Genomic DNA, 6,905 nt, shown 5'->3' with positions numbered 1-6,905 from the left:
CAGTATTCAACATTTTTGTTATTATGGCCATGTAAAGCACAGCTCTGCACAGCTAAGCCAATAATAGAATGCAACTAGTTTTCCTTTCCTATACAGCTTTGATAAACGCCTTGTCTGTTTGTTGGGTTTTCCATGTACTTATTATTAACATCTTCTCCAATACTCCCTCATTGTTTGCTCTCCTTTCAAGAAGATCACACAAATTAGGTGTTCAATACATTCATTCTTCTTGAAGAAATCTTTCACAGAGCCTTTTAAAAGATTGTGGTCAAATCCCTATAACATAAAGTTTACCATTTAAAAAATTTTTTTAATGTTTATTTATTTCAGAGACAGAGCATGAGTAGGGGAGGGGCAGAGAGAGAGAGAGGGAGACACAGAATCTGAAGCAGGCTCCAGGCTCTGAGCTGTCAGCACAGAGCCCGACACGGGGCTCGAACTCACAAACCATGAGATCATGACCTGAGCCGAAGTCGGTTGCTCAACCGACTGAGCCACCCAGGCGCCCCTAAAGTTTACCATTTTAACCACTTTTAAGGGTATAGTTTGGTGGCATGAAATACCTTCACATCATGGTGTAGCCATCACCACCAACTGTCTCCAGAACTTGGTCATCACCCCACACTGAAATTCTGCCCATTAAAGTTACCCCCAACTCCCCACTTCCCCACCCTAGCAACCACCATTTTACCTTATGTCTCTGAATGTAAGTGGAATCATTCAATATTTGTCCTTTGTGACTGGCTTATTCTACTTAGCATGATGTCCTCAAGATTCCTCCACATTGTAGCACGTGTCAAAAGTTTGCTCCTTTTTAAGGCTAAATAACATTCCATTGAATATAAAACCACATTTTGTTTACCCATTCATCCATCAATGGATAGTCACTTTCATCTTCTGGCTGTTATGAATAGTGTTGCTATGAACATGGGTGTACAAATATCTCTTCAAGACCCAATTTCAATTCCTTCAGATATATATTCAAAAGTGGAATTGCTGGACCATGTGGTAATTCTATTTTTAATTTTGAAGAACCTCCATACTTTTTCACACAGCACTTGCATCATTTAACATTCACATCAACGGTGTACCAGGTTCCAGTTTTTCTACTTTCTTGCCAACTCTTGTTATTTGCTGTTTGGTTTTTGCTAGTAGCCATCCTAAGGGGTTCTGGATAGTAGCTTTTCCTTTTAATTATTCCTCATCATTTATTTTTTAGCTAGTTCCTCCTCCTCTGACTTCTCTGTCTCTCTCTCTTTTAGTGTTTATTTATCTTTGAGAGAGAGAGAGAGAGAGAGAGAGAGAGATCGATCCAGGGTGGGACAGAAGAGGCAGAGAATCAGAAGCAGGCTCCACACAGGGCCCAACGTGGGGCTCGAACCCATGAGCCATGAGATCAGGAGCCGAGCCAAAGCTGGACACTTAACCAAATTAGCCACCCAGGCGCCCTCATTAGACTTCTCCCTTTATATGTTAGGGTCTCCCCAAGCTTTCAGCCTTCTTATTCCCTCACTTTCCCCAGTATGAAGTCTCATTCTGAGACTTCAAATACACTGTAGACTGGTTATTCCCAAAGCCAGTCTGGGCCTCTACATGAGCTCCAGACTTCTACATCCATTTGTACACTGAGCAGCTTTAAATACATGCCCCATCTGCAGATACAAAACCAAACTAACTTTCCCTGAAACCTGTTCTTCCTCCTGTATTTCCTGACTCAGTGAAAGGCTCCCAATCTGGGCAGACAGCCAAGCCATTAACATGGGAATTATCTCAGTTTTCCCTTTCTCCCACCCTTCTGTCTCCCTATTAGATTGTATCCATCACCTTCTGTCTTTTCTCACTGTTACTGCCTAAATCCACTCAATCTATACCTCCTTATCTCTTACCTGGATTATTGAAATTATGTCCTAGAAGCTCTGTCCACCTGAAATTTTCCATCCCTATAACAACCCACACACCTGCTGGCGTGACCCTGCTACAGTATAGATCTGATATTGATCCTCTGCTTAAAAGCTTTGAAGACATTTGGAAGAGTAAAGGGCCAAGAGTAACAAGGACACTTCTAAAGAAGAGCGGGAAGAAGGAGACTAACCCCACAAGGATTAGAACTTATTAGGAGGATCTATTTTTGTACTGGCACAGGCATAGTGAAGTTGGCCAGTGGAATAGAGAGCCCAGAAACAAACCAGCACATATAGGCCCTACGGAGACTTTCCTCCGAGAGCACCTGCCGCAACAAGTGGAGTCAGTGGACAGCCTCCAGGTCTTCTGAGACCAGGACAGAAACTAGTAACTTTACATCCACCGTGGCATTCATGCAGAAGCCATGCTGTCTGTCTCCCAGCGCTGCTTTCAGCCAGTGACTGAGATTGTGGAATTCCTGAAGCTGGGTCATTTCTGCTCGACATGGGATTTTTCTAAGGGGCATTCTTTGTTCTGGGGCTCCCCAGCTGCCTAGCCAAGACTTTCTTCAGAGTCATGCAGTGTCCGAGGCAATTGCAAGCCAGCCTTCCTTCTTTCCTTCCTCCCTCCCTCCCTTCCCTCCTTCTTTCCTTCTCTCCCTTCCTTCCTTCCTCCCTTCCTTCTCTCCTTTCACAAGGAGAACGAGTTCCCTTCTCCGTCCATCTTTCACATGTTTCCCTCAGTGCATCTCTTGCACATCTAATCCTGTTTTGGTGTCTTCTTAAGAGGACCCAAACTGCACAATGACAAGAGGGAGCATGTCTGAGCAACTGAAAATGGTTAGGAAGCTGTTTGGTAAATACAGTTTAAAAATAATGGTTATTCATATGGAAAAATATGCAATTGGAGCCCTACCCTACATGTATATAAAATTTAATTCCAGGGGGATTAATGACTTAAGTGTTAAAATACAAAGTTTAAAAAGTTTTAGTAGACTCCACTGGTATTTTTTAGAGTCTAAAATTTAGGCTTAAAGTAAGGAAATATTTCTTAAAAGACACACACACACACACACACACACACACACACAGTGGATCTGACCACTTTAAAATGAAGACCTCTTATGGGGTACCTGGGTGGCTCAGTTGGTTAAGTGTCCGACTTCGGCTCAGGTTATGATCTCGCAGTCCGTGAGTTTGAGCCCCGTGCTGGGCTCTGTGCTGACAGCTCAGAGCCTGGAGCCTGCTTCGGATCCTGTGTCTCCCTCTCTCTCTGCCCCTCTCCTGCTCATGCTCGGTCTCTCTCTCAAAAATAAAATAAACATTAAAAAAATTAAAATTAAGACCTTTGGTTCATTAAAGGGATTTATAAAGAGAAAGAAACAACTTACAAACTGGGAGAAGATTTTGCAGTATAAGTAACTGAGAAAAAATTACCATGAGAATTCATAAAAGTCAACGAGAAAAGCACATATAACCTCAGAGAAAAACAGGCAAAAGATATCAACAGGCATTATTCAGAAGAGGAAACACATGTGGCTAATAAAATATGGAGAGATGTTCAATCTTATTGATTAGGTGAGTGCAAATTAAGACCGAATTGAGCTCACACTTAGATTGATAAAAATGTAAAATGTCTGACAAAACCAAGTGTTAAAGAGAATGTGGATCCGGGCCTAAGACCTCCTACACAATGCTAATGGGAGTGCAAGTCAGTACAGCTCCTTCAGAAAAGATATTTGACATTATGTTTGAAAGCTGAATATTCACATACCCCTGTGACAGGACAATTCTACTTTAGGTATAAACCCAAACAGATCAAAGAAAGCTCTTGCACATCTGTAATAGGAGACACATACAGATAAGGTATGTTCATCGCAGCGCTGTCCATAATACTAAAAACCCAAAGGTAATCCAAATGTCCATTTCCATGAAAAATCAGACAAACTGTGGTAGATTCACACACTAGAAATCATACGATAGTGAAAATGAAAGCCAAATACATAAGATACAACTGAATCTTACACATTATACTAGGCAAAAAAGGCCTCGAAAGGATACAAAGGCCTATTTTTCCCTTTGTAACAGACTTCATGTTTTTAGAGTTTCAGGTTTATAGAAAAATGGTGCAGAAAGTACGAAGTTCCAATACACCCTCCCCGCCCCCCCCACCAGGGCATAGTCTCTCATCATTATTACCATCTTGCGTTTATGTGGTACAGTTGTTGCAACTGACGAACACTATTGTTTACTCAAGTCCCCGTAGTTTACGTTAGGATTCACTCTGCCTTGGACAGTTCTATGGGATCCTCCAAACAGTATCAGAATAGTGTTGCCACCGTTAAAAATGCCCCCATGCTCAGGGGTGCCCGGGTGGCTCAGTCGGTTGAGCGGCTGACTTCGGCTCAGATCATGATCTCATGGTCCGTGAGTTCAAGACCCGCGTCGGTCTCTGTGCTGACAGCTTGGAACCTGGAGCTGTTTCAGATTCTGTGTCTCCCTCTCTCTGACCCTCCCCCATTCATGCTCTGTCTCAAGGATGAATAAATGTTAAAAAAATTTTTTTTAAAAAAATGCCCTGTGTTCCACCCATTTGTTGCCCCTCCTTCTCTGCCCCTGGCAACCATTCATCTTTTTAGTGTCCATATTTATGCCTTTTCCGGAATGGCACATAGTTGGAATCATACAGTACGTAGCCCTTTTGGACTGGCTTCTCTCACTTGGCGATACGCATTTAAGATTGCCCCATGGGTTTTTTGGGGGGGCTTGATAGCTCATTTTTTTTCTTTCACTGAATAATATTCCATCGTGTGGATAGACTACAGTTTACCCATTCCCTTATTGCAAGACACCTTAGTTGCTTCCAATATTTTGTAATTATGAATAAAACTGCTATAGATATTCACGTGCAGGTTTTTGTGCGGACATACGTTTTCAACTTATTTGGGTAAATACCTAGAAGCTATGGTTTCGTTTTGTAAAAAACTGCCAAAATGTCTTCCAAGGTGGTTGTACCATTTTGCACTCCCACCAGCAACGAATGTGTCTGTTGCTCTGCATCCTTACCAGCATTTGGTGTTGTCAGTGTTCTGGATTTTAGCCATTCTAATAGGTGTGTAGTGCACACATCCTTTTTTTGGGCGGGGGGGGGGCAATTACATTTTAAACAATTAAAAATACATTGTATACACCCACTTTATATATATATATATGTATTCCATATAAATACATATATGGAATAAAAGTTTATAAAAAAGGAAAACAAGAAATGGTAAAGATTCATGATTATGTTAACCTGGTTTGGGGGGTAAAGAGGATGAGTTAGTGTCTCAGGAACTACATTTAGTTGTACATAAACCATACATTTAGTTGTAAACTGCTGTCCTTATAACTTCCTTTTAGGGTGGAGAGTTCTCAGCTATTGTTAGATGGTTAAAAGTAACTAAATTAATAAAAGTGGGTTATGTGTGGTAAGCTGAATAATGGCCTACCCAAGACTTCTAGGTCCTAATCCCCAAAATCAACACACGTGTTATGGGAAAAGGGGCTTTGCTGATGTGATTAAAGGTGCTGAGATGGGGAGATTACCCTGTCTCAGTGTAATTACAAAGGGTCCTTGTGAGTGAAAGAGGGAGGTAGGAAGATCAGTCAGAAAGAGGTGTAAGGACAGAAGCAGAGGTCAGAAAGGAAAGACGTTGCCATGCTCTTTGAAGATGGTGTATAAGGCCAAAAGTCAAGGAAGGCAGGCAACCTCTGTAAGATGGGAAAAGTAAGGAACCCATTCTCCCCTAAACTTCAGAAAGAACCAACTCTACCAATACCTTGATTTTAGCCTGTTGGAACTGATTTTGGACTTCTGACCTCCAGACTTGTAAGATAATAAATTCCTATTAAGGCACTCAGTTTGCTACGGCCACAATAGGAAACTAATACAGTGGGCTAGGCTAGGCATGGATCAATGATTAATTGGATTATGATAAATCCAGTCCTATACTTAGGTCCAATAAAAACATACAAAAACCCTTGAATAACTCCTTATTTCCAGAAAGACAAAGGTCAACTCCTCAGCCTGGTACAAATCTTGAACACCACAATTCCATAAAGCCCACCTCCCTAAGCTCTCAAGACCCCTACTCCATGCTTTCCCCTCTTCTCCCTCCCTATATACTTCATATATACCTTAACCTTAGATCCTGGCCTCTGTGCCTTTTTGCTATTCCCACTTTTTTTTTTAAGAGAGACAGACCGCACAAGTGAAGGAGAGGAGCAAAGGGAGAGAATCCCAGGCAGGCTCGGGCTTGATCCCATGACCTCAGGATCATGACCTGAGCCAAAATCGAGTGGGCCACTCAACCAACTGAGTCACCCAGGCATCCCATTCCCACTGAATGTTAAGGGGCTCAACTTCCTTCCTCTTTCTATGAAGCCCTCCAGGTTCAAATCCCCCTCCTCCTCACTACAGCTGGCAGAGCCAACTCTTAAGGCACTGTTTAACTGCGACCCCTTAGGCTTGGGCAACAGGCTGAAAAATAAATCTTTACTACCACCCTTCACTAACAGCTGATACAAACTCAGTAACATTCTCCTTAAGATGCTGGGGGGAGAGGATGGAAGCGCACCCATGAACTGTTTTGGGGGGAAAAATTCTACAGGGCTACAGGCAGTTTCCCTCTATCCTCAAGCAAGACTTCACTTTCTGTGTACATGATCGGTATCTGCAAACACCACCTTAAGTCTATACACGTCTCTGCCCAAATATTTCTTTCAACTCCAAGAATTAAATAAGGGGTTGGAGGGCATTATCACTGTACTTTACACTGGCTCGATGAGTCATTTTAATGGAGGACTGCTCTTCTTACCCTCTTATCCGATGAGATAAAGGATGGGGAAATCTTGTAAACTTACAAAGCAATCTACAAACAGCCTACCTAGGCTAGGAATACCTATTTGCGGGAAAACATGCCGAAAAGACACGACCGGACCACGGGAAGCCCGAGGGGACCC

Source organism: Acinonyx jubatus, chromosome D2 (assembly GCF_027475565.1).
Source record: "Acinonyx jubatus isolate Ajub_Pintada_27869175 chromosome D2, VMU_Ajub_asm_v1.0, whole genome shotgun sequence".
NCBI classification, from domain to species: Eukaryota; Metazoa; Chordata; class Mammalia; order Carnivora; family Felidae; genus Acinonyx; species Acinonyx jubatus.
The sequence above is the reverse complement of the archived record's forward strand: the minus strand, read 5'-3'. Positions refer to the sequence as shown.